At 47.2% G+C, this 26,868-nt stretch overlaps 1 long non-coding RNA gene across 1 annotated transcript; it reads left to right on the forward strand.

Moving 5' to 3' along the window:
• Nucleotides 1-4,813: 4,813 nt before the first annotated feature.
• LOC139702869 (uncharacterized) lies at nucleotides 4,814-9,009 on the forward strand. Its single transcript, XR_011705443.1, has 3 exons — nucleotides 4,814-4,847; nucleotides 5,366-5,523; nucleotides 6,880-9,009. It is a non-coding gene; the product is annotated as an uncharacterized lncRNA (long non-coding RNA).
• The last annotated feature ends 17,859 nt before the right edge of the window (nucleotides 9,010-26,868 follow it).

Here is a 26,868-nt window from a genome sequence, read left to right on the forward strand (position 1 = left end):
TTGATAAGATAGTGGAGAGGATGTCACCCTAAGGATCCTGAGAATTGCCAGACCACCCTTCGGGATCACCAGATTGATGTCATGCCTGCTCCTCACAGGGTTTCCTTTAAAAGAAGAGCCTGAGACTCCAGAAGCATCTCTCACTCTGAAGACCGGCCTGTGCTCTCTCTTGAATGTGTCTCTGCTTTTTTAAATAAGGCTCTTTCTATGCCTCTAACCTATACGTCTTTCAATTCATTTCTGTGACATTTGCCAAGAAGCCCACTCGTCCTGAGTTGGGGTTCCCCTCTGCAGGAACTCCCCAGACCTCCTCTAGTGACGGAACATGTTTCTGGTTCATCTAAAAACTGCAGTCTCCTTTTATGCTGTTGAAAAATGGAATTTGCTCTCCTACCCACTTGAATTTTCACAGTGAATTTATAAAAATAAGAGAGACCAAAAAAAAAAAGAGAATTAAAAGTCTTGGATCAATACTATTAAGATAGTCTGACTTGGCCTATAAATGATTTATACGTATGAAATCAAAGCCAATCATATATCAAGGGTCTGAGTTTATTTGTTCTAAACACCCTCTACTGAGTGAAACCCAACCAAACCATGGCCAATGGTCAGATAACTGAACTACAGCCTCCATCCCTCAGGAAGAACATTAGGTAAGAAGTCCCGATCCTCAGTTTGTGAAGCTGAAATGTGACATTGAGATTTCAGGGATTCTTGATGGGGGTCAGTGTTTCCTGAATTTTAGACATCTGAACATCATTTTATAATTTTGGCATATTTGCATATTATTTGTACTATTATTATTTATTCTTTGTCTTTAAAGCATCTCTTTTTTATTTGCTTCAGTTATTTTAAAAGGAAATTCTGTGTTTGCTGTCATAAATGGAAAAAATCAGTTCCACGAATGAATTAAAACACAAAAGAACCACCCTTGCTATAAAGGAATGTCTTGCTCCCATTCATCTGGTTCCCAGGAGAAGGATTTTTTCACAAAACACTCTTAGATTCTGGTCTACCCTTCCTCTCTGTGCAGAATTTACCTGGTTGGTGGGTGTTATGGTTTGGATAGGTGGCGGCCCTCAAAATACAAAATACATGTGTGAGAAAATACAAGAAAATCCAGAGGTGAAGTGACTGGGTTATGAGAGATGCAACCTAATCAATGGCTTAATCCACTTATATGGATTAATCCACTTATACGGATTAACTGGGTGGTAACGGTAGGTAGGTAGGGTGTGACCAGAGGAGGTGGGTCACTGGGGGGGGGGGTGCCTTTGGGGTGTATATTTTGTCCCTGATGAGTGGAGCTCTCTCTCTGCTTCCTGGCTGCCCTGTCCTGAACTGCTTTCCTCTGCCCCCTCTTCCACCACGTTCTGCCTCACCTTGTGCCCAGACCATGGACTTGGCCAACCGTGGACTGAGACCTCTGAAATCTTGAGTCCCCAATCAACTTTTCCTCCTCTACTTGTTCTTGTCAAGTCTTTTGGTCACAGTGACGGGCGGGAAAGCTTGATGAAACAGCCGGTTCAGTCCTTGGTCCAATTTCCTGATGGGATTGAGCAGATTTATCAACCACTGTTTAGTTTTTGTCTCTTTACGTCCTTTTCCTGTCCAGGCCAGGGTCAGGTACTATCTGGGCAAGTGTGCCTGTTCCTCAGACTTGGCCTTTTCCTCAGGAGGACTGTCCCAGCGGGGGTTGAGGTGGGGAGGGGACTTATGGGGCCCCTCAATTCACAGAATCAGATCCCAATCTAGCCTTTATCATAATAAGGAAATGGTTGTCATCTCCCAATCTACCTTCTGGTTTTGACTTTTTTTTTTTCTCAATTGGTTCAGAATTCAGATGGAAAATTTTATTTATTTATTTATTTATTTTACCTTATGAGATTCTTTCAAATCCCAACAAATATTCATATATTTTTAAAAAAAATTTCAGTGCTGTAACTAAAACCCTCTCACCTACCAACAATAAGACAACTCTTCTCACTTTGAAGTACTCTGTACTTCATAATGAATAGGGAAATTACAGAAATTTACCCTTTTTTTTTTCTAGCTAGAATATATTACACTTTGAGTTCACCCCCAATGTACTCCATTCAAGGAGTTAATAACAATAATTTGCAATAATTGGGGCACTCAAATCTGGGAGGAAAATCCTAAAGCATTCTAGTGGCTGAACATTTTCTCCAGGAACAAAGGTGATATTCAAAAAAAAAAAATTTAGGGGCTGGGGATATGGCTCAAGCGGTAGCACGCTCGCCTGGCATGCGTGCGGCCCGGGTTCGATCCTCAGCACCACATACAAACAAAGACGTTGTGTCCGCCGAAAACTAAAAAAAAAAAAATATTAAAATTCTCTCCCTCTAAAAAAAAAAAAAATTTATAAATTCAGTACCACAGTGGCTCTGACCAATGAGGCTAAAGGCCAACTGTATACAACCAGGGTGGCTTTCTTCTTCTGTTCAGAGTCATGGAAACTTCTCTAAAGCCTTGCTACCCAACGTGTGGTCTGCAGACCAGCAGCATCTGTATCCCCTGGGAGCTTCTGGAGATGCACAATCCCAGGTGGGCATCAGAATCTGCATTTTCACAAAATCCTCAGGTGATTCGTGCACACATTAGGGTGGAAGAGGCCCCAATGCATTTCCAAATAGCTGCCAGGTGACACTAGTCTGCAGATCCCATAGATACAGGATTGGGGGGGGAACGCTTCCTAGCCATTAAACCTGTATGTGCACCCCAACTTCTCCCTCAAGTTCTATGAAAGGTCTGAGGCCACAGTAGCACCACTGCAAAACCAGATTCCATCCCCCTGAGACCCAGGTACCAAGTCTCCCATTTACAGTTTTCGCCGCCTCTTATGCTATTAATAAATAAACCGTTTCCTGAAGGATTTTGGAGAGTCCCCAAGTTACCTTGCATCCAGTATTGAAGTCATTGACGATGAGAAGTCATAGATGTCCAAAAGCAGAAAATCTGAAACGAACAAGGGCGGATGTTAACATGTGCTACACTTTCACGGTGAGTTCACAGATGTCGGTTCTAGTATTTTCTACATGTTTGACATTTTGAAATGGAAAGATAAACGACGAGGTAAAAGTAATAGAGACCCCAACTGAGATAGGAAAAACTGCAAAGAATAAAAATCACTCATCATTCCACTGCCCAGAGGTACCTTGGAGTATTTGTCCCCTTAGTCCTTTTTTTTTCCCTTATTAAAGGGGACATTTCAAATTTGCATTTTTATTATAATCATTTAAGCTCACGCTGTTAATTCTTTCTTCATAAATTCCAACTGTAATGGTCACAGAAGTGGAGTTAAAAATGGGAGAGGAGGGAGAGACAGGGAAGCCAGCCAGCCACAAGCCAGGGTGGGATTCTCCTTGGAGCGGTGGGCACAGGGCAGGACACAGGACACCGGTGACATGGGAGGCATCCCTCAAAGCTGTGGGCCCTCAAAGGTGTGGACCCTCATGGTACCCCTGGACAGCAAGCCAAGCCCAGCAGAGGCATTTCCGCAAGGAGCTCCTAATGAGGGAGCTTAGAGGAGAGGCCAGGGCCCTTCTAACTTCCGCTGCCAGAATAAACTCAGGGAGGAAATTGCTTTGCCCATCAGCAAGCTTCTCCTGGGCAATGCTAACTCCCCGGAAATTCACTTCCTACTCATCACAGCAACCAAAACCCTAGTCCAGAAAAAGAAAACTACAAAAATACAAGCTTTCCCGTCTCCTCTCAGTCTGAAATTTAAAAAGATGGAACAAGGGCCCCATATGCTCTCCAGCAAAACCCATTTTTAAAAACCCAGCCAGGCATGGTGGTGCAGGCCTGGATTCCCAGCCGCTCCGAAGGCTGAGGCAGGAGGATCCCAGGTTCAAGGCCAGCCTTCCAGGTTCCATCCCTAGTAACACAAAGTGCATCTCTCTCTCTCTCTCTCTCTCTCTCTCTCTCTCTCACACACACACACACCCCACACACGCACGCACACACACACAAGAATGGATAAGAAAATCCCCCTCTGTAAAAATACCCAAGGAAAGAAAAATTATAGGAGAAAAAAAAAATAAAACTGAGAGAAGATTCCAGACTTTAAAAAAAAGAGTGCACTCAAAGATTCTTCCGAAACATAAGCCAAGACAAATGAAAAACTTTTTGTAATTATTCCTAGTCTGTCCTTTTTTTTTTTTGAGACTTGAGTAGACATTGCATTTATAAAAAGAGAACAATTAAGAAATCCTGTTTTCAGCCACAAGAAGGCATGGGTGGGGTTAGGAGGACGGGCTTTGGGTTTCCGTAAACCAGGTTCAAATGTGTGCCGTCGTTTTTTTAGCTGTACGAGTTTGTTCAAGAAAACGCCCCTGTGCCTCAGTCTCCTCATCTGTAAAAAGGGTTGATAATGATAGTTCCTCCCCCACAGAATTCCAGGGAGTATTAAATGTGATGGTAGATACCAGGTGTTCGGCAAAACGGTCAATAACGCTTACGTACTCTTTTTGCTATAAAAAAAAAAAATTTACTAAATCTTAAAAAGTGATGGACCACTTTTGTTTTCTGGGGGTGAATCTAGCCTGGGTGTTCACCTCTGGATTCCCTCTCCAAATTGCACTGGAATGATAAGAGGCAAATCCCTGCAATAACCACAGAATAAACTCACCAGAGGCTCTGGAACATTCTGGGAAGACATGAAGCGGACAGGGCCCAGGGCTCCCTCCCTACTTTCCCAAGGCACATGGAGTCCTTGGCAAGACCAGCCCTGGTTGCCCAAGGCTCCCTGGCTGGCCCTCCCCTCCCAGGAAGCAGTGCGGCTTACAGAGGAGGAATGGAGAGAGCAGAAGTTGCTGATTCAGGAGGTTGGTAAGGGATGAAAGGATTTATTTGAAGGAATTCAAGAAACGGTATATATCAACATGAATGTTGGTTTTTCCTTCATAGGTGGGACAGGTACCAGGAGCTGCACAATGTGCGTGCTTGTGTGAGCGTGTGTGTGTGTGTGTGTGTGTGTACACATTGGGTTGTCCACATGAGAATCTAGGAACAGCTAAGAATGTGGCATTGGGCCGTCATGATGGTGCTCACTTATAATCTCAGCAGCTCAGGAGGCCGAAGCAGGAGGATCATGAGTTCAAAGACAGCCTCCTCAGCAATTTAGCAAGACTCTAAGCAACTTAGCAAGACCTTGTCTCTAAATTTAAAAAAGGTGTGTGTGGGGTGGGGTGGGGGGGCTGGGGATGTGGCTCAGTGGTTAAATGCCCGGGGATTCAATCCCTGGTACACTCTTGTCCCCAGAGGGGAGGGGATGGAATGTGGCATTGGAGGGATTGGGTGTTTAGAAAGTGGAGTAAATTCCTGAATGTCTGTTTGTACCGAGATGTGTCTGGAACAACTAAGAGGAAGAAAGATCTATTCTGGCTCATAGTTTCAGAGGATGCCGTCCCTGGTCAGCCAGCTCCAAGGCAGAACCTCATGGAAGAAGGTCCTGCAGAGGAATACATCTCAGCTCAGAGCTACAAGAAAACAGAGAGAAAGGTGAGCCAGGGACAAGCTATCATCCCCAGAGGCAAATGCCCAGTGACCTCCTTCCGCTAGCCACACCGACCTGCCTACAATTGCAGCCACTAGTCCCTTCAAATTATTAAGCCACCAAATGGATGGGGTCCAAACTCTTCTAACCCAATCATTGCCTCAGAGCCCCCCTCTGTGAACCTGACTGCCCTGGGGACCATGCTCTTCCCACCCGTGATCTTTTCGGGGGGAACAATCCAGATCCCAACCACAATGAAGATGAAAAAAAAAAAATACTGGGAAATCCCTCAGCTTTTGCCAGGTACGTGGAAAGCACTCAGCAGATGTGAGCAATTAATACCACCTGACTGCATACGTGCAAAAGCGTGTGCCTAAGTGTGCTCGCAGATGCATGGACGCATAGACCTTTCTGTCTCTGGAAGGTGACGAGGTGGGAAATTTGAGGAGCGGTTGAGAAAGAAGCCCTCCCTCCCCCATCAGACACAAAGGCAGCCGTAATCCTGGGCAGAACAGGCAGTGAGGACCCCCAACACAGCTGTCTTCATTCCTGGGCGGGGGGGGGGGGGGTCTATACATCCTCCCCAGAGCAGGAGGACTCTGAGAGACACTGCTGCTTGTTAATAATTTCCATAATCCTCGCTATCAGGTACTAAGCCAGCAGCCTACTCCACATAAGCAATAATAATTTATAGTCGCAGTTAATGGGCTGTTTTATAGGAACCCACAATTATAATTGGATGTCAAGTGTTGTGAATCTCAGCGGACAGAAAGTGACAACCACTGAGGCCTGCTGTTTGATTTTTTAATGCGATTACTAAATTTCCCATCTCCTCGCTCCTGGATCTTCTCTCCACGTGGCTTCCAGCTGTGGCCTCCCTCTGTCCCTGCAGTCTGCTCTGGCCCAGAATCTCGAAATTTACTCCTATCAACCTGTTTCTGGTTCTGTGGATTTTTTTTTCCCGTGGGCAAAGGTAGATAGCCGGTCAGTGGCCTGGATTCTGCAAGAATAGGGGAGGGAACTAGGAACTCCTCACCACACTCCCCTCAATCTAGCCCCCCCCAAAACTACCCCCAGGTCCCCAGGTTTGCGCAGCTCACTTTGCACGTACTGAACCCAGTAGCTCATGGCCTGGTGGCCCCCAGTTCATTCAGAAGGTGATCGTTGGAAGTCCCTGGATCTTTCAACCCAGTGGCCTTGAGCCTTTAGAAAGGACTTCCTTGGCATTCTGCAGTCAGCATCTGTCCTTAGACATAAGATTAACACCAACCAGGGAAGTGGTGTCATTTTGGGGGGAAGTGGTAAATAGATTAAGGAAACCATGCAAAACACAATTTTTCTATTTTCACTCCTCGGTGAAGGAGAAACGATGGCCTTTTTCCAATGAGGCTGAGAAAGACTTCCCACATAAATGTCACATGCAGTTTGAACAAAAGAGCAACCAAAGAGAAGCCGGCCAGGACGTCACAACGGATGGTGTCCTTGAGTCTACCTGCCTTATCCATCTCATGTCCCAGCTCTGCCGAGACCCCAGCACCCAAAGCCAATCACTGAGGGAGTGAAATATTTAGTCCTGAGCTTAGCCAAGTCTAAATCTAGGTGAGGACCCAACATTTCCCTGGGCAATAAGAATAACCCAACTAGAACCCTGGCGCCTTCTCTGCACACCATCCTAGAACACAATCAAGCTCCTGTCTGAGAACTCAGAGGGGATCCAGCCTAGAATTCATTCTTGCCTAAAACCCATACTTGGGGCCCAGATCCCAAGCCTATTTCAAGATGAGGGGAGTCAAAAGCATTGGATATGAAAACCGCTGTCCATTAATCATGACCTGGATCTAGAACCTTCTCATCTAGAACTTTTCCACTGGGCAGGGACTGCACTCCAAGAGGACTTGTCTCCTGACACCCAAAGCACCTTATTTCACACGGACTTTCAATTCTTTGGGGACACAGACTATCTTCCACCACTCACCTAGGAAATCTTGAGCCCAGCACCGTGTCCAGCATATAAATGCCTGCCCTGTAACAGGTTGGAAGGCACAGAGCCGGTTTAGAAGAAGCTGGTCCTTGGAGTCCATCAGACCTGGATGAGGATCCCTATTCTGCTACTGCTCAGCTAGGTGACCTTGGGCATGTGCCTTCCCCTCCCTTGGCTCAAAGGAGAAAAACAGAAAAATGAATCTCAACTACTTGGCATGGAATATTGGTTTCCTTTATCTTTCTCCAAGGACACTGTCTCCGAGGAGGATGGAATTAGAAAATATCTACTTTCTTCTATCCATGCACAATCCTCAGAGGGTTTCAGATTTGAGAGTCCTTGTGATCCACCAAATCTACTTTGCTTTCCTGCTGTCTGAGACTCTATTGTGCATCTTTCCGGGATGGAGTCCCCATAGCCTTTTGGACTGCTCAGCTCTTGCCACCAGAGTGCTGTCACAATGGACAGTCCTAAAACTTCAGCGCGTATTAAAATAAACATTGATTAGTGCCACGATTTCCTGGGTTGGCCGAGCCAGTCTGCCAAGGTGGGCCATCCTTGACCGACCTCTGAGTCTCCTTAGTTTTGTAAAGATGACTAAGAAGCCACAGAGAATGGCATGCTTAGACCGGAGCCAAATATTTGGTCTTGAGCCCCACACGGAGTGCTTAGCCTTTCTGAACCTCCGTTTCCTTTTCTATAAAGTGATGTCGATAACAAGAACCGGCCAAGCGTGGCGGCGTGTGCCTGTGATCCCAGCAGCTCAGGAGGCTCAGACAGGAGGATCACAAGTTTGAGGCCAACCTCAGCAACTTAGGGAGGCCCTAAACAACTTAGAACCTGTTTCAAAATTTAAAAATAAAAAGGGCTGGGCATGTGGCTCCGTGGTAAAGCACCCCCGAGGGCTAAATCCTAGTCCCCCCCCCAAAAAAGTAAGAACTACTCCCATAGTCCTTTGGGGCATGGTATTGGTAAGATCTAAGTAGCAGATGGTCAACATTACGGTGTGGTGATGCTGTCCATCTCAGATCTCAGGGCAGCCACGACCCCAGTGTCCAAAGCCAAGTACAAAGCCACAGATGACCATGAAGGTGGTCTTTCATTATTTTCCCCAGGAAAATGTCTCTGTGCGGGGCTGTGCCAGGGGTGGGAGGGGACGGGCAAACCATGATTTCCTATCCATCCCACTTTCCCCAAACCCCCTGGGAGAGGCTGCAGGTAGAGGCCCCGACCCCTCTCAAGGTAACTTTCATATACAACAGAAGAGGCCTCCCTTCTGTCCCTACCCACTGTCTCCTGTCCCCCAAGGTAGCACTAACTAGACCACACCATGCTCCTCTCTAATTACTGTTGATTTCATTTGCATTTTCCAATTATAATGTTCTTGTCCTAAAGTGAGGGTCCCATTACCAGGGCAACCAGAAGTGGTGCCTGTGCAGATTCAGGCTCTACTTAGACATGACTCCTATTGGATTAGAATCCACTCTTGGGATCGAGGAATAAATAACATGCCACTGTTCTGCCCGAACGATTGCTCGCATAATTCATTTATTTCTACTCACCAGCTACAAGATGGTCCTACTCCTATGAGCAACTCCCCTCTGATTAATACTGTCCACTCTCCCCATCGGGTTGGGATGAGGTTAAGTGATAAGGCATTTATTTGAGTTCTCAGTACGGTGATCAGCACACAGGAAGCAACTCCATAAAGATTAAGTACCAAGCATAACAGTGTTAATAAGAGGAAAATATCCCCATCCTAAATGGAGTCTTCACCTTTCTGGCTCTTTCCGCAGCTGTTGTCCTCTTTTGAAGACAAAAAGTCTCCTCTTACTGTGGCACATGCCTGAAATCCCAGCAGCTTGGGAGGCTGAGGCAGGAGGATCAAGGGTTCAAAGCCAGCCTCAGCGAGGGCGAGGCCCTAAGCAACTCAGTGAGACCCTGTCTCTAAATAAAATACAAAACAGGGCTGAGGATGTGGCTTAGTGGTCAAGTGCCCTAAATTCAATCCCTAGTACCACCCCACAAAAGAAAAGCCTCCTCTTGACCCAGATTCTTTAATCCTCTCCTCTCGGTAGATGCCCCTTACCTCTACCAGGTAAACCCAGGTCAGAGAATTGTTACTGCCGCCATTTGCAAAGACACATCTGGGCCAAGCCTAGATAGCAAGAGGGAGAAGGTCCCTGCGCCCTCTGCATTTTCTCTACTCACTCCTGCCCCAGCAGAGGCCAGCACCATAGGGACCAGGTGGTCCTGGGCATGTACCCTCCAGAATTAAGATGAGGAGGGCAGCAGTTGGCAGGAAAGGAATCTGACAGGAACACTCTGCTGGAGTCGCTATAAATAGGGAGAGTCAATGGAGTGGAAAGGAAAGCGTTTAACAGCTGATGTTCTCTGCAGCAGCAGGCGCACACCTCGCTTTATTAGGTATTATTTACACAAAAGAAGGTGTGACGGTGTATGGCACCATCAGGCACGGACTGCTTCCCTAACCGTGAACGCAGAAGCCCAGAGGAAGCCATTCCCCTGAATCTCCTCAAGGACACCCTGGAAACCAAGGTGCCAGGAAACAGGCTCAGCCAGTCCTTGGCCAACCGGAAATCCATCCACACGTCCCTTCCTCTCTTGCTCACTTCTCAGTCCTCCAATAATACAAATAGAGTGGATGGGAATCTCTCTCCCAAAAGCCAGGATGCAAGAATGGTTGCATCTCGTTTTAAAGAAGCAGCTGAATTTCCCATCTGGAGCCTCACAGAGCCAGAGGGAACTCCCGCCTGGGTTTCTCAGGGTGTCCCTCAGCTCGACCAGGCTGTCCTGCCAAGGATACGGGCTCCTCTGCAGGGCCCGGTCACAGAGCGCAGGGTCTTTGCCACCAATTGCCCCTGAGAGTTTGCTCGTCCATCTCTGTGTGGTACTTTTGGCCCCAGGTCCTTCCTACGGCTCCGCCTGGTGTGGGTCACAGGACTCACTGGTGGGAGAGGGGACCTGGGTCTCTGTGGTCTCATGGCCATGGAGACACCATGTACCCATTTGTCCCCTGGGGTCTTTCTGCCTCCCCCCTGCTCTAGGAACCTACTGGCTCTCTCCTCTACCCTACCTGGTCCTGTGGGGGTTAGGGGTCTCTCTTTTTCTTGGTCTGAGGGAAGCCTATCTCTGTCTCTCTCCTCTGAATCTTCCAAGTCATTCTGCTGAATTTCACAAACTGATCCTCCACACGTTTGAGTTATTGGCCATGATGACCGAAATCTTAGAGAGGATGCTTCTGCCTTTGGCCTGACACATCCCTCCCCCAGGGCAATCAAACACCAAGCCAGCCACCCACCTGCATGGAAGGAAAAGGAAGGAAATACAAATCAGCATCGCACCATAGTATCCAGGAAGCAAGTAACGTTTAATAAATGATGACTACACGTTCCACCCACCCCCACAGGGTGTCCTTTCAGGGACACACCGAAGCCCAGACTTTTGGAGCATTGATGATCGCTTCAGCCAAGCCTTGGAGATATTCACCTGCCCACGGGCTCCTTGCTGGATCACCTTGTTCGTGCCGGGCTCTGAGGTGGTCCAGGGGAGAGGTGGTCCAGGGGAGAGGCGGATGCCAGGCACCATCGCTCGGGGCTGACCTTGTCTTGAGGTTTGTTTCTCATGTTTTCTGGATTTCCAGGACCCTCTGAAGAATAAAACCACCACATGGCCAATCCCGAAACACAGTCAGGCCCTGAGGTGATGACACAAAGCCATTGCCAACCCTTCAGTCACTCCGAAAATGAGTGGTTGCCTGGCTTGTGTCTGGCTCTGTGCTAGAGCCCAGGGGAGCTCCAAATGGTGATTCTTTTTCTTCACTCACTTAACTGATAGTTCTTGAGTACTTGGACCATGACAGGTGCTGTTCTTGGCTCAAGGGACACAACACTGAAGAAGATGGTTAAAGCATCTTGTGGGGAAAAAAAAACACTTGTGGGGGGAGATATAACATAGATGGTAAACAAGCAAATCAATTGATGGCAGAAAAAAATAAATAAAGCGGAGGGGCTGGGGATGTAGCTCGGTTGGTAGAGTGATCGCCTCACATGCACAAGGCCCTGGGTTCAATCCCCAGCACCACCAAAATGAGTAAATAAAATACAAAATAAAGCAGAGTAGGTGGGCCAGAGTCCCTATTTCACACATCAGAGAAGCTCTCCCTGATGAGGTGACCTTTTTTATATAAAAAATGATCATTTTATTAAGTATTTTAAAATCTCACGGTCATTTTCCAAGATCCATCAATGCCCTCGCTGTGAAGTGTCTCTCCCACGGCTTGAACTCCATGCCACAGAGCCACTGGATATGCAGCCTTCCTCCAACCCGCCATCTTGAATCTCTGGATGAGGTGACTAAGTGGAGGTGAGAAGATGGAGATGATGGAGAGAACAGAGTTCCAAGCAGAGCAGCAAGTTATTTAGAAAAAAAAAAATGAAGGTTTGCTTTGTGTTATGACTTGGACCTTTAACGTCTCCCCCAAAGCTCGTGTTGTAAAGGTGTGGTCCCCAGTACAGGTTCAGAGGTAGGACTTTTAGGTGATGATTAGATTATAAGAGCTGTATCCTCATCAGTGGTTTAATTCATTTGATGGATCAATAATTTGAAGGGACTGCTGGGTGCTAACTGTAGGCAAGTGAGTTAGCTGGAGGTAGTAAAGTAGGCCACAGAGGGGTGGGGGCATACCCTTGGGGACTATATCTTGTCCCTGGCTCCTTGCTTGCTCTCTCTGCTTCCTGGCTGCCCTGAGCTGAAAGTTTCCTCCGCCATGCCCTTCCGCCATGATGGTTTGCCTCACCTCAGACCTAGAGCAATGTAGTCAGTCAACCTTTGACTGAACCTCTGAAACAGTGGGCCCCAAGTGAGCTTTACTCCTCTAAGTTGTTCTAGTCTGGTGTTTTGGTCACACTGATGAAAAGCTGATGAACACACTTAGCTTACAGTTCTGGAGGCTGGGAAGCCCAAGATCATGGCACCAACCTCTGTGAGGACCTTCCTGCTACATCATCACAAGGTGGAGGGCATCACGTGGCCAGAGAGAACAAGCATGCCAACTTGGGTCTCCCTGTTTCCTTTTATGAAGCCACTAATGCCATCCTGGGGGTTGCAGGTAGGTAGACCTACTCTCATGACTCCATCTAATCCTAATTGCCTTCCAAAGGCACCATTTCCAAATGCCATCAACATGGTTTGAGGATTAAGTTCCCAGCACGTGAATTCTGGGAGGCAAACATTCAAACTATGGCACAGAGTATATTTTAGAGGTAGAGACAGCAGGTCATACTAAATCACAGGATGTTGGGGTGGAGAGGCAAATCTAGAGAAATTCTAATTCTAATCTAGAGAAATTCACTGATCACAAAAGACCCCTGCTGACCCCTACACAAATCAACCGCCCATCTGTTTCACTCACACATCTTTATGATTATAATCCCTCTCTTCAGTCTTTGCTCTAAAAAAAAAAAAAAAAAAAACTTTCATAAAACACTTAATTCCCATCAAATGCCAAGAACCAGTTTCTTATTACCTGGCCTTGGAACTTTCTAGAAAGAGGAGCGTTCACATTCTCTAGTTGCCAACTCAGCTTAGATTTCTAACCAGGTAGTCTCTTGAGCTGGGAAAGATTTATGTAAATATAGGATGATGTTGAGTTCATTAGATTCTGCAGATGAAATGCCCCCAGATACATTATCTTCCTCTTAAGAAAAAAAAAAAGGCAGAGAGGCTACACACATTTATTTATAAATGCATTGGCTGTACATTTATTTATAAATATAGTGGCTCACACACATTTCTCTAGTGCAATGAAAACCGGAGCATTCTTATGTGCAATAATAGCAGGTTCCTCCTTAATGAGGCTAAATAAGGTATAATTGCCATGTAGCTTGGAGCCCTGAATCTGGCAAGGCCCAAGGCCAGTCATGGCCTTTGGATTTCATCCTGAGCACCAACTCTTGATTGGCCAGTTGGGAGTACCCTGCTGAGTCTCTCTGGACTTCACAGGATTGACTGCTGCCATCCGTTAGTCATGTCTGCCTGGCTGCACAAGAGGCAATGAACCATATTGTGCAAATCCTGTAACAGCAGCATGAGGAAGCTGATTTATAATTCCACTTCACAGATGAGGAAACTGAGGCCCCAAAAGCAAATTTCCCTCAAGTCACAGTTAGTAAGAGTTTTGTTTGTAGAGTTCAGGGCTCATTGCTGGTAACCACTATTTTATGGTGAAGACCCCCTAAGGTGACATCAGTTCCTCCCTGGCTCCTGGGCAGAAAGTGGGTATTGAGGGCTGCTTCTGGCTGGGGTTATAGCCCCCAATTCCGCCAGTTCCAAGATCCGGGTTCCATTTATGCCAATCCCAACCCCCAAACATTTCCATCAACCACAAGAGTTTCCAAGGCCCAGGGAACCTTTCGGGGACAGGGACGCCCCATCCTAGCCAAGCTTCAGTCCTGCAAGCCCGTGTGGTTCCTTGGCCCGGGCCCCCTGTCTGCCCTGCAGGGCGCACAGCCAGGCGGAGCCAGCCATCAGTCCCCAGCTGCGCCGCCCAGCGCTCGGGCGCTGCCCTCGGCGGCGGGGCAAGGGCTCAGTTATTGATCCTGGCGCTTCCCTCAGCCGCCTCTGCCAAGAGACGCAATTTACCACCAGCTCGGAGGTCACCGCGGAGGAGCCCGGCCGCCCGCTGGCGCTTTTACACCGCTATAAAAACCGTTTAAAGGGCCACTTTGTGAGCCGCAGCGCTGCGTGCAGCGGGGGAGGAGGGAGGCAGCGGAAGCCGCGCGCCCACAGCCCGGGGCCGGCTTCCCAGCCCCCAGTCGGGCTCCAGACCCCGGAAACCTCTGCTGCCGGCTCTCGGTGCAGTCCCGGGAGGCTTGGGGCGGGAAGATGCAACCAAGACCAGCCCTCCCCGTCTTCCCGACCGTCTCTGAACTGCTCTGTGCCCTGCCCTTTGGAAGGAGGCAGGTTCTCTTATTCTCATGCCCATTTCTCAGAAGGGTAAACCCAAGGTCAGAGGATTTTGTAAAGTACCCCCCCCCCCAGGTTTCACAGCTGGTAAGAAGCAAAGCCTGGATTGAAACTCAGTCCAACTCCAAAGCCAGCGACCTTCATGGAATCCCAGGACGACTGCACAGCCCCCGCGTTTGGGTAGAGAGGAGGCCACCTCCAGCCACGACATTGAAAGCCCCTTAAGCCTACAGGGTCTGTCCCACCCTGATCTGCCTAATCAACCAGCGCCACCTACAGGAAGAGTTGGTCATTGTTTCTTGGGGCCACCGAATCCATTCATTTCCATGAGCATCTGTGGGTTTTTTGCTGGGTGCCAGGAGCACGGAACTGGGCTGGAGGCTGGGGGCAAGTGATGCCTACCGTTTAGCAGGGGGCACAGTAATTTAAAAAGACAATTGGAGCACAAGAAAACCGAGGGGAGGGAAGAGGGCTTCCTGGAGGAGGAGTCACCTGTGTTAAGATCTGAAGAAATTAACCAGGAGAAGAAGAGTCAAGAGATGTGTTCCTGGCGGATGGAACAGCATGAAGGAAGACGCACGGGTGCGCGCAGGCGCAGAGGAACCAAGCTCCAAAATGACTCACCTGTAAAGCCAGAGAAACCAATGGGTGGCTTCCATGTTCTCAATCTCCCTCCACCTCCAACCTTGGAAATGGGCCGTCGAGGATGTTTCGGCTCAATGTCATCCCATTGGTCTATACCAGCTGTTGTCCCCAGGAACAGGATGGAGGGAAGCGATCAGTCTAGAACTGTCCTCACTTTGCTACTTTTTTTCCCAACTGTTTCAAGCTGCCCCAGAAGCACCCCCCCCCCTCCTCCTCCCAAGAGGTTCCTGGCAGCTGAGAGCCTCAGCCTCCGCCTCTCTCTGCCTCCAGATTCCTGGGCATCTTCCTGCTGACACTCTAGACTTCCTCTCTGCCGTGGAAGGTGTCTTAATAAATGAATAAAGATCTCCTAATTAATGAATCCACTCACTTGTCAAGCAACCATGGGAATGACGATCATCCTCGTCTTACAGATGGGAAAACTGAGGCCCGGGGAAGGAGGATGAAGCCAATCACTCAGTCATCCTCCTGACCCAAAGCCTGCCTCTGCTCACCACCCCACTGCCTCCCGTTTGCTGTTATAGACCCTCGACAAGGACAGCTGTCATTCCTTGTTGTACCCCTGGTATATTTGAGGCATAAATATGTATTGACTGAATAAATGTTCAAACACTTGGATGGCTCATTGCCAGCTTGCTAGAGACCTTCTCTCCACAGTTCTGTAATTTAGTAATAAATATATTTGGTAGTCATATTATCCGTACCATTGTGTCTCATCATCCCAGAATTACTTTATGAATTAAATATCTTGAAAATAAAATAGAGTGGAATTCAATACGATTCTAAACCCATCTATCGCCTGCCTTCATCCCGGCTGTCAAAGCGCCAATGTCTTCTTCAACAGGAGGGAACACTGACAACATATTAATTTGATTTAGCCCGTGAAGGGTACTTGAGCATGCACAGTGCAGAACAGAAGCCCCCAAATCAAGAAGGAGACAAAAAATAATGAAAATGGATGAATTTGGTAAATCCTATTCAAAACGCTGCTACAGGTCTAAAAATATTTATTGGAAGAAATAGACAATTTCAAAACAGGTTCTTCAGCAGACAGAAAAGGAAAAAAAGGACATCCACAAGAATAAAATGGCATAAATATTTCAGATAAGTAAAAAAAAAAAAATCAGTTAAAAAGTTCCCTTAGGGAAACTGAGACACATAATTTATATTTATATGAACAGGCAACCAGGTGGATTGGCTTTAGAAAAATGACTTGGTATCAGTCAGAATGGGTTAGGTTCTGCTGAAGTAACAACACCCACATCTCAGCGGCTGAACATAGACAGCAAAGGTTATTTCTTGCTTGTTCCACATTTTCAGCCCAGATTGATTGGGGCTCTGCTCCATGTTATCTTTATTTGAGGATCCAGGTTAATCATACTGGAATACTGTTGAGGGATAGTAAACTCAGTACTAACTTTAAGTGGCTCTGCTTAGAAGTGATTCTTCTTCGCATTGTCCAAAGCAAGTCTCATTGCTTTGCCTGAGCTCAACAAGGCAGGTAGTATACAGTAGTCCGCCCCCCCCCCACCTCTTTACCCTCAAGGGATACATTCCAATACCCCCAGAGGATGCCTGAAACCACCGATAGTATCAAATCCTATATATACTGTACACATATCGCTAAGATAAAGCTTAACTCAAAATTAGGCAAAGGAAGCATCTTAGTCTATTTTCTGTTTCTATAACAGAATACCTGAGACTGGGTAATATATAAAGAATAGAAGTTAATTTGGGCTCATGCTTCTGCAGGCTGGGAAGTCTGAGATCAGGTGGCTGCAACTGGTGTGGGCCTCCTGCTTCTTCAGCTGAAGCAGAGGGGAAAGGCACTCAGGCTTATGCAAACAGGCAAATGCTAGGGGCAGTCTCTCTTCATACTAACCAGTTCTCTCAATCACTAATCTAGTCCTGCAAAAATGCATGAAATCCGTAGATGAGGGTTTCTCCCCATGACCCCAACCCCTCCCACTGGGTCCCTCCTCTCAACACTGCCCCATTGAGGTTCCAACACATGAAATTTCGTGTGTGGGGGGGGCACACTTAAACTACGACAAGGACAGATTAACAATAACTACTAAAAAAAGAGAATGATTAAATGACATCCTATTTTAAAAAGTTATGGGAATGTGATCTCTCTCAAAATATTTTATTGTTGTTTTACTTTTTCACTTAAATAAAGCACTTTACAGCTTTGTTTTGGCATATTCAAATTGTCCGCATCACTGGGAGGTCATTATTAAGTTAAAAAAAAAGGGGGGGTGGGGGTTCCTGGAACATACACATTTCTGTATCATGATAATTGATCTGAAAACTGAAGCAGCTACTGAGTGACTAATGGGAATGTAGCATACACACCATGGATACTCTGGACCAAAAGATGATTCAAGTCTCAGAACAGGAGTGGGACAGTGCAAGGTCTCATCACACTGCTCACACCAGTGCTCACAATCTAAGACTTATGAATTCTTTATTTCTGAATGTTTCCACTTAACCTTTTCAGACCCGTGCCTGGTTACTAAAAGTGAAATTACGGATGAAGGGGGACTGCTCTAATTCTCCTACAGAGAGGAGTAGCACAGTAACCTTCCACTTTAATTTTAGGCAATTGGATTTACATAATGGTTGATAATCTACTTCTTATCTGCAAACATTCCCTTCCTTTAAATCATAAACTTTAATGTGCATAAAAAAACCACTGGGGGTAGGAAAGACGGTGGAATGAGATGGTCATCATTACCCTCAGTACAGGTATGAAGACAGAAATGGTGTAACCCTACTTTGTGTACAGCCAGAGATATGAAGAATTGTGCTCTATATGTATGCATTCTGCTGTCATAGATAACAAATTAGAATAAAAAAATAATTCAAAAAACACTGGGGAACAAATTAAATGCATATTTCTGCTACTCACTTCCAGAGAGTCTGACTGAGGTGGTCCCTGCATGGGACCTGCAAGATCATGACTTGGGATCTGCTCTGTCATGACAGGAAACTCTGACGTCTGGTAGTAAAAGGAGCGTTTGGGAAAAACTGGCAATCTTAGATGGAACTTGCCTTCTGATCTCTCCCACACCAAATGACCTTTCTTCATTTTTCATTCGACATGCATATGACCAAAACCTTCAAAATACCAGTGACTTGAACGAGATGGAAACTTAGTTTTCTCTTCAATAATAAGTCAGGAGGTAGGAAGTCCAGGACTGGTGTGATGACTCCAGGGTCCTCAGGAATCCAGACTCCTCCTGTCCCGATGGTCCACCATCCTTTGCCTCTCCCCTCCAAGATGGCTTCCTATGCCTAGCCATTACATCCACATTCCAGGGAGCCAGAGGAAGGAAGGGAGGGAAGAAAATGTGTCCTTCCCCTTTAAGGACACTTCCTTGAAATTCTGCCACTTCCTCTTACATTTCACTGGCTGCAACTTAATCACATGGTCCTATCTAGCTGCAAGAGAGGATGGGAGAGTCTTTTATTCCAAGCAGCAATGAGCCCCACTAAATATCAGCACTTCGTTCCTAAAGAGGAAGGATGGGCTCCTGGCCTTCCCTGTTGGTCACCTCTCTGCTCCTGTGCAGACACCCCCCGCTCGCCTACCCTCCCCTGTGGGCTTTGGGGCTGTTTTGTCTTGCTCTGCAGACTCCAGGGCAAGACCTTAGGACGCTGGAGCTGTCCTAAAGTCACTGGAGATGGCTTCTCCTCCTCTTCTTTCACTTAACGATCATTTTTCAGCTTTCTGCTCTCTTTGCGCAGAGGTGAGCCACACCCGGGGGGGGAAAAAAAAAGATGTTTGTTGGGTCCACACAGGATTGCTCCTAATGCTTTTAATTAGCTTCCCAAATTTAAGAATCAGGCGATTTCACATGAGACTCCAGATCCCTGGATCCACTTTTTTAAGAAATGAATTAGAAGACCTGGCCCCACGGGCCCCACCTCCCTTTGTGAGTTCGGGATCCTGGATCGAATCGAGGCAGGGGAGAAGGATGTTCAGGAAATCACTGGGTCCTTCAGATCAGCTGTGTAGTTTGCTGAACAGAATGGTCCCCTGGTTAACACGCTCCGGTTTTGCAAATTGGGCTATGGCTCCATGCGACGTTCACTTTTGCAGAAGTCGGGTCAAGGACCTACGAGATCTCTCTACGCTATTTTGTTATCTTTTCTACCTAAAATTGCTTCCAAGTAAAAAAGTTTAAAAACAACCAAAGCTATCATCAGATATCTCTCTCACGGGATCAAGGCGATGGGAGAGAATAGAGTTTCTATGACTCAGTCCCCCCTCTCTGCAGAGCCCCGCCCAGTGGCCTGCCCCCTGCAGGTGCCTTCTCTAAGAACTTGACATTGAATTAGCTCAGGAAAAAGGATATTGGTATAAGTCACACCACTTAATTCTTCCAATAACCCTGTGAGGATCATATTATTGTCCTTGAGATGTCTTTTAGATGCAAAAAAAAAAAAAAAATGGAAGCACTCTACAGTTTACGCACACCAATGCGGTTAGTTTCTACCTGGTTTCAGAGAAACCAGGGGGAGCAGCCCCTCAGCACCCCCCCCCAGCGCCCCCAGGCCACACTTTCCAGCCTCCTGGTTTGTGCTTAGAGAAGGCAGAGTGGTCCCTGCAGCTCCCTGGGCCGTCGTGGGGATTGCATGAGCAGCACATTGTCATTGAACTCTTATCCACCGGCCACAGCTTGGCAATTAATCAGGCTTCTCCCCAGCTCCCGTGCCCTCTTGGGGAGAGAGAGAGGAAGGCAGCCCTCAATCCTCATTCCTGGGGCCATGTACCCTCTCCGGTGCTTGTCGCCACGTCTCCCTGTGCTCCCAGGACACTGTGCACTTAGTAATTTCTAAAGAAGGCTGTTCGATGCAGACAGTAATCACACAGCCCCCTTCTGGCACACTCCCTGGACTCTCGGCCTCATTACACCTGCTCTCAGGGCCGCTTCAGCCTCTCACTGACCAGCAAACGCCGGCCTCTGCTCCCCTGCCTGCCAGACTCCCAGGGCACCTCTGCTTACTTCTTTCTTAATGTAACATTTATTGTCGTTTTCCCCCCGGTCTCCGATTAAAGAAAGAACACATGTTCATTGAGGGGAAACTGGGAAATGGGGAAAATCACAAAGAAGAGAATAAGATTCAATCCCAATGGCACCGGCTGGAAATAAGCCCTGCTAGTATGTGGAGGAACCGGCGATCCTTGGCTTGCCCAAATAAGGCTTTTGGGAGAAATGACACATTATGTATCCAGATCCCTAATTCAGAGATGCAAAGCGCATGTTAAAACAGAGGCAGGGGCCCCACGTGGCACGATTTCCCAGGAGCGTCATTCTTATTATGCTCCACAGGAATGGAGCCTCTGAAGTGGTGCAGTGCACAACCTGAGCAGCCATAGTTGGCAACCACGGGCAGGAAGGAACGAGGAAGACAGCATGAAGCAAGTTGGAAGCAAACTCCTGCTGATGTCTAAGTTTTGTGATTTTGGGGGAGATGGAGGTCCAAATTGGCCTAGTCTGCACTCGTCTCCACTAGTCCAAGTAGTCCCAACTGAAAATGACTTTGTGTCCTCTATGATCCTCCCCTCATGTGGTCCAGTTTTAGCCTCTCTCCTCTTACTTCTATTTCCTCGTTTTCCCCATAGGATGACCTCAAGAGCCACCGTAAGCAGGGAGCTTTGTTCTCCTTCTCTTGCATCTGAGCAGCGGCTACACCATGAGCCCTGCCCATACCCTGACGCTAAGACAAGAAAGAAAGACCATTTCCTCTGGCACTTCGTGGTGTGGAGGACTAAAGGCTGGACGCTGCCTCCCCACTGCCCTGGGAAAAGGAGGGAAGGGGACCTGCAGGTCCTGGGAGAGGGAGTGACTCAAGCCCACGTTCCCACTGTTACTGCTCAAGGGAATAGTTGACCTGATTTCTTTGAGGTCACATGCACTGGTGTGACCATTGCCTTAAGATGCGTTCTCCCTGCACTGAACTCTGAGCTCCCCGGGAACAGGACGTGGAGTGGTGTTGCTCCCTGGTGTGTTCCTGTGCCCGGTGCCTTCTGTGTGCGTGGGTACGTTGGACTCAGTAAATACACTGAATGAATGGAGAGGGGCAGGCACCGTACTACCTGTCAGTTGTCAAAATATCATAAATATTTTCCTGGGACAATAAATGATCTTCTATAACATTATTTTTAACAACTACATAGCATCCCATTACATAAACGTACCCTAATCATATTTCCTGTTGATGAATGTTTAGATCGTTCCCAATCTTCTGGTATTTTATAAATGAGTTAGCGTGAGACATTTTGTCCAGAAGGGTCTGTCCAGAATCTCCAATTATTTGACTTATATAATAACTGAATTTTTGTATATTATTTTATGTTCAACTTCCTGGTCCGATGGAATGCCATTTCAACATACAAACTGCACCAGGCAAAGACTGTGCATCGAGTTACATACAGTCTATGAGGGCTCACTCTCCCACCCCCGAGCCATGGTGTATTAGAGCATCAGTCAAACACTTGTGAACCCAAGTGTTGCTGAACATTGTATTCACCGACATTCCTCTCGGTTAGAGGGTATGTGCTGACGAACCATGTCTAGAGGAGAAGAGAGGCCCCTCAAGAGACTGGCTTAAGGAACAAAAAGAGGGTCACTAAACTACTGTCTAAAGAGGCGTTATTTTGCTCTGTAGAGCATGCAAGTTCAGGGGCAGAGCTGAATTGTCGGTGCACCAGTGGAGAGTCTGATGTCCACTCCTTCTCCACTCTGTCCCACACAGTACCCAGCCACTTCCCTGCTGAACAAACATTTCATGAATATCAGTTTTAATCATGTGGAGTATTATCTATTAACTGGAAAACTACCTGTCCGTCATAAACCGTTAACTGGCCAAAGTGAGTGGGCTAAAGAGACATTTTGTATTCTCCACTTTTTAAAGAGAAAGAGGAACCCAGGTATGTATTAGTATTTTCATATATTCATATAAACTAGGGGAAAGGTGCCTAATAGGAATATTACTTTGCACAAGGAAATATAGGTCATTGATACCATTTGGAAGCTGGAATGGTATCCATGGTTTAACTTAATGCAACAAGCATGCACAACTCTTAGAATTCAAATGTTGAATTTTTAAAATTAGGTTGGAACTAGCATTCTGCATACGGACTCACCTCTCCCAGTCCACCTCTGACGAGCTTTTATTATCTTTTTAAATGTTGGGCTGGAAATCTAGCAGTGCTAAATGTCGATGTATGGAAATCATAGCGGGCCTCTCTTTTACCCTTGGTATTTTATTTATGATCGTCTCATTATATTGTCATATTATGGAACTACACTTTTATCTGATTTTAAATAGAGTTGGTAAGAAAAGTGAACATTGATTTTTGTCACATGGTTTAAAAAAAAAATAAAATCTGCTGATGGCTTGGTTTTCTCTTTTGGATTTGCTGTTGTGACCAGATGTTTTCATAACGTTCCTAACCGTCATCGGTCCTAGCTTTGCAAGATGAAGCTTGACTGGGTTGTGTTCAGAACAGTGTCAGGATCAATCTGATGAGACTCGGTTGGATGAAGTCTTATTGGGGGTTTTTAGACCAATACTCCCCAGGATGTCTGGTTGGTGGATATCACTCCCTCTCGGTGATGTTTTGGAGATGTGACTCTCGGTTACGCTAGGGTCAGAAAATGATTCAAGGGACTTTTCTTCTTTTTATCTGCTCTATCCAAGTCTGGACCTTTCTTATCCTTTGTACTTAAAAGAACTCACCCACAGATTGTCTGAGCACAGACTCTCTCAGGGAAGTGGGGTTCTGTGTGTCTGTTTCAAGGTTTTGCTGTTTATTTCAGGGATACTGGTCTATTTGCATTTCCCACTTCTTTCAATTTTACTCGTTTGCGTTTTCCTTGAAAAGAAGTCGCTTCACTCACATTTTCAAATGTATCTGCATTGCTCGTCATACGATCCTTTGATAAGTCTTTCTTGGAGGTGGAGGGTGTCAGGGGTTGAACTCAGGGGCACTCGACCACTGAGCCCCATCCCCAGCCCTATTTTGGATTTTATTTTGAGACAGGGTCTCACTGAGTTGCTTAGGGCCTCGCTTTTGCTGAGGCTGGCTTTGAACTCGCGATCCTCCTGCCTCAGCCTCCCGAGCCCCTGGGATGACAGACGTGCGCCACCACGCCCGGCCTTGGTAATTCTTTTCAGACGCCCTGTAATTCCATGGCTCTGATTCCTTTTCTGATCTGAATTTTGCTCCTTTTCTCCATTTGCTAGAAGTTTATTTATCTCATTGGTCTGTTTAAAGACCCAGATCTCAGATGAAGCTATCCATTTTTATTGGTCTAAGGTTTTTCTGGTTTGATTTATGACGTATCTCTCTTTTTTTAAGGCCTTCCTTCTGCTTTCCGAGAGTTGATTTCCTTGTTCTTCTCTTCCTCACGCTTGGGGTCAATGTTCATCCCATTTGTTTTCACTCTCTACTTGCTTAATGACTAAAACATTCCAGACAATTATTTTTCCTGAATCTACTTTCAGCTTATCCCACAAAATCGAAGATGTTATATTTCATTTCTACTTTCTTTGAAATGGTTTCTATCCCACAGCTGACTTTGTAGGAGAGAAATGTTTATTGTAGCTCTTAAAAATAGCTGTTTTAGAGATTATTTTACATTAAAAAAATAGGCTCATTATAGCAAACAAAAAGAGGAGGGAAATCAAACGAGGAGAATTCTACCCCTCAGAGGGTGATATACATCTTTCTAGCCTTTGATCCATCTGGTTGCTTCTTTCCCATTCTATTAAAAATATCATATTATCTCTTGAGTCTTAAAAGACACGCTCTTCCCCAAAATTGAAGATCCTCCTGCCTTAGCCTCCCAGGTCTCTGGGATGACAATGTACGTACACCAACACAGTCTCACCAGCTCTGGTGAGTTTTCAACAAAACACCTGCACAAAGTTCCTCTGCACAGAGCCTAGCACATAATAAACACTCACTAAACGATGGCGGTGGTCATTGCCACTCCTACTTACTTTCCAAATAAGCAAGATGAATGAAGAGCTCACTTCTCAACCAAGACTCGGGGGGACCTCAGTGCGTGCTCCTCATCTGCAGTTTCTACAAAAGCAATTAAAGCTTGCTGGTGATCGTGAGTCTCTGCACCGTCCTTGAGGCCAGAGCTGCCCTATCCAGAGCGGCAGCCAGTGCCCTTGTGTGCATTCGGGGCTGTTTATTATGCCAGAGAGGCTGCTCAGCCTCATTACGGCTGCGGCACACGGGCCCCCAGGGGCTGAAGTGGAGCCGGATAATTACCAACAGATCCCTAATAGGTATGGACTCGGTGGAAACAAGTCAATCAGGAACGCGGCATTTATGTCTAAACTATTCCAATCCACGCCCAGGGCCACGGGAGACTGCTAATGAGGGCCACACTTCTGGAGGCCAAGAGCCCTGACCACCTCCAGCTCCACCCTGGAGACTTCTAGTGCCCAGAAGAATCCCCACAAGTGGGTCCCCCCTGCACCTCCCAAGGGCTGCCACTCGGGGGCGCCCAAAGAGGCCCTCGGGTTTGACAGGCGCTCAGAGAGCCTGAGGCTCCCCTTCTAGGTGACAATTGCTACTCCAGCTTCTCCTTCACTGATTCATCCTGCCACGTTCCTTTCAGGAGGAGCCACTGGGTGGGAAACTGTCCACCAGGGCATCCACCAGGCAGCACTGTTGTAAAACTCAGCGGTGACTTCCGGAGTCACCTGTTAGGGTTTGGATCTGAAATGTCCCCCAGAGTCTCAGAGTGGCGGGCCTGGTCCCTAGGGCAGCAGTGGTCACAAGTGGGGCTTTGGGGAAGTGACTGGCTTGTGAGAGCTCTGACCTCATGGGTGGATTAATCCATTCACAGCTGAGTGGGAGGCGGTGGAGACCGGGTGGTAAAGCCTGTTGGAGGACTGTGGTGTGTCCCTGGAGGAATGTCCTGGGGGGGTAGTTCTTGTCCCCCACCCCTTCCTGACCCCATCTCTCTGTTCTTTTTTTCTGGTTCTCAGCTACCGTGAGCTGAGTAGCCTTCCTCCTCCACGCCCTTCCGCCATGATGTCGCCTCAGGCCCAAAGCCCTGGAGCCCACCCAACGTGGTCCGAAACTGTGAGCCAATATAAATCTTTTCTCCTCTAAGTTGTCCCCCCGACACACACACACACACACACACAGGTAATCGTCACAGAGACCAAAAATAAAAACTAACTAGATCTTCTCTGCTCACCGATTCTCTCAGGACGTCGGCATTGCCTTGAGGGATGGTGGCTTTATTTCTCCCACTTTTTTATGCATACGGCATGCAGACATGCAATTTAACCTAAAACCAGAATTGATCAGAATTCCTGACACACCGTCCCCAGAAGCAAGAATCTCCAGTCCACAAATTGGAGAGGCAAGAAACTGAGCCTTCTGGATGGTTCTATGGCCAACCTTCATTGATACCCCAGACCTTACCTCCCTGGGTGGTAGACACACAATCTCAGCCGTCCTAGGAGGGCCCACCTGTTCTGAGGGGGGGGTGGGTGTGAGGGTATTGACCCCAAAATTCTGGATACGGAGTGGCCAAAGGCCAGAGGGTGGCATCCCTCATCCCTGTCCATCACCCATCCTCCAGGCCACCCCACTCCCCTCCTGTCTTGGCTCTCACCCATCACCTATCACCCATGAGAGTCCCCGCTGAGATCAGCTCGTCCCCACAGTAAAGTCACACTCGGTCCAGTCACTAGGCTATTTCCAAGCCATAGCTGGGGATGTGGCTCCAGCAGTAGCGCGCTCGCCTGGCATGCGTGCGGCCCGGGTTCGATCCTCAGCACCACATACCAACAAAGATGTTGTGTCCGCCGAAAACTAAAAAAAAAAAAAGTATTTCCAAGCCATTCTCCCCAAAGAACACACATGCACCTGATTTTTTCTGTGTGTCATTCCTCTGAAACACACTGTGTTGATGGACAGGGGAGGTCATGGGATGTGGGAGTGGGAATCCTTGGTTAGCACCTCCCACGAGTGTTCCAAAAATGAAAGATGGCATAAGGTCCGTCCCTCAAGCCATCCCCCAAAGGAAGACCCTTTCCACTTGGGACGTATTCAGAACTCAAGGACGGACAATCTCACACACAGTGGCTCCTCCTGAGAGAAACATGTCAGGATGAATCAGTAAAAGAAAAATTAGAGGAGCAATCGCCATCAGAGAGGAGGCGTCCTCTGGGCTCAGGGGCCATCAGGGATCTCTTCATTCACATCCACAGAAACCTAAGAGCACACCGATGGGAAGGGATAAGCCATCCCACCGAGGGATACAAGCAGCAAGGTCTTTCTTCTCCCCTAAGGCTGTCAGTGCTTATGTGACTGTCACCTAGATTGTAATTCAGTCCCCTGTGGTGACTACCCACCCCTCTGCCTCTGCTTTCCATCCACCATTTGCTTTGGGAATGAGTTGTTTGCTCAAGATCCACCAACTGTAGACCTTGATTTTAAAAACAAAAGCAAAAAACAGAGGCGTCCAGGGGCCTCGGGGGCTCCCGGACATTTGTCACCTGAGCTGGAAACTCAACGGCAGCTCATGCCACCAGACAGCTCCACTTTACAAAATGCAACCAGCTTGGATCTTGCATATCCTGGATCATTCCCATCTCCACATTCTCCTGAACTTCTTCCTCATCAACTCCTCCAATGCTAAGCAAAAAAAAAAAAAGAAGAAGAAGAAGAAGAAGAAGCCCATGCCAT

This window comes from Marmota flaviventris, chromosome 19 (assembly GCF_047511675.1).
Source record: "Marmota flaviventris isolate mMarFla1 chromosome 19, mMarFla1.hap1, whole genome shotgun sequence".
Taxonomy (NCBI): Eukaryota; Metazoa; Chordata; class Mammalia; order Rodentia; family Sciuridae; genus Marmota; species Marmota flaviventris.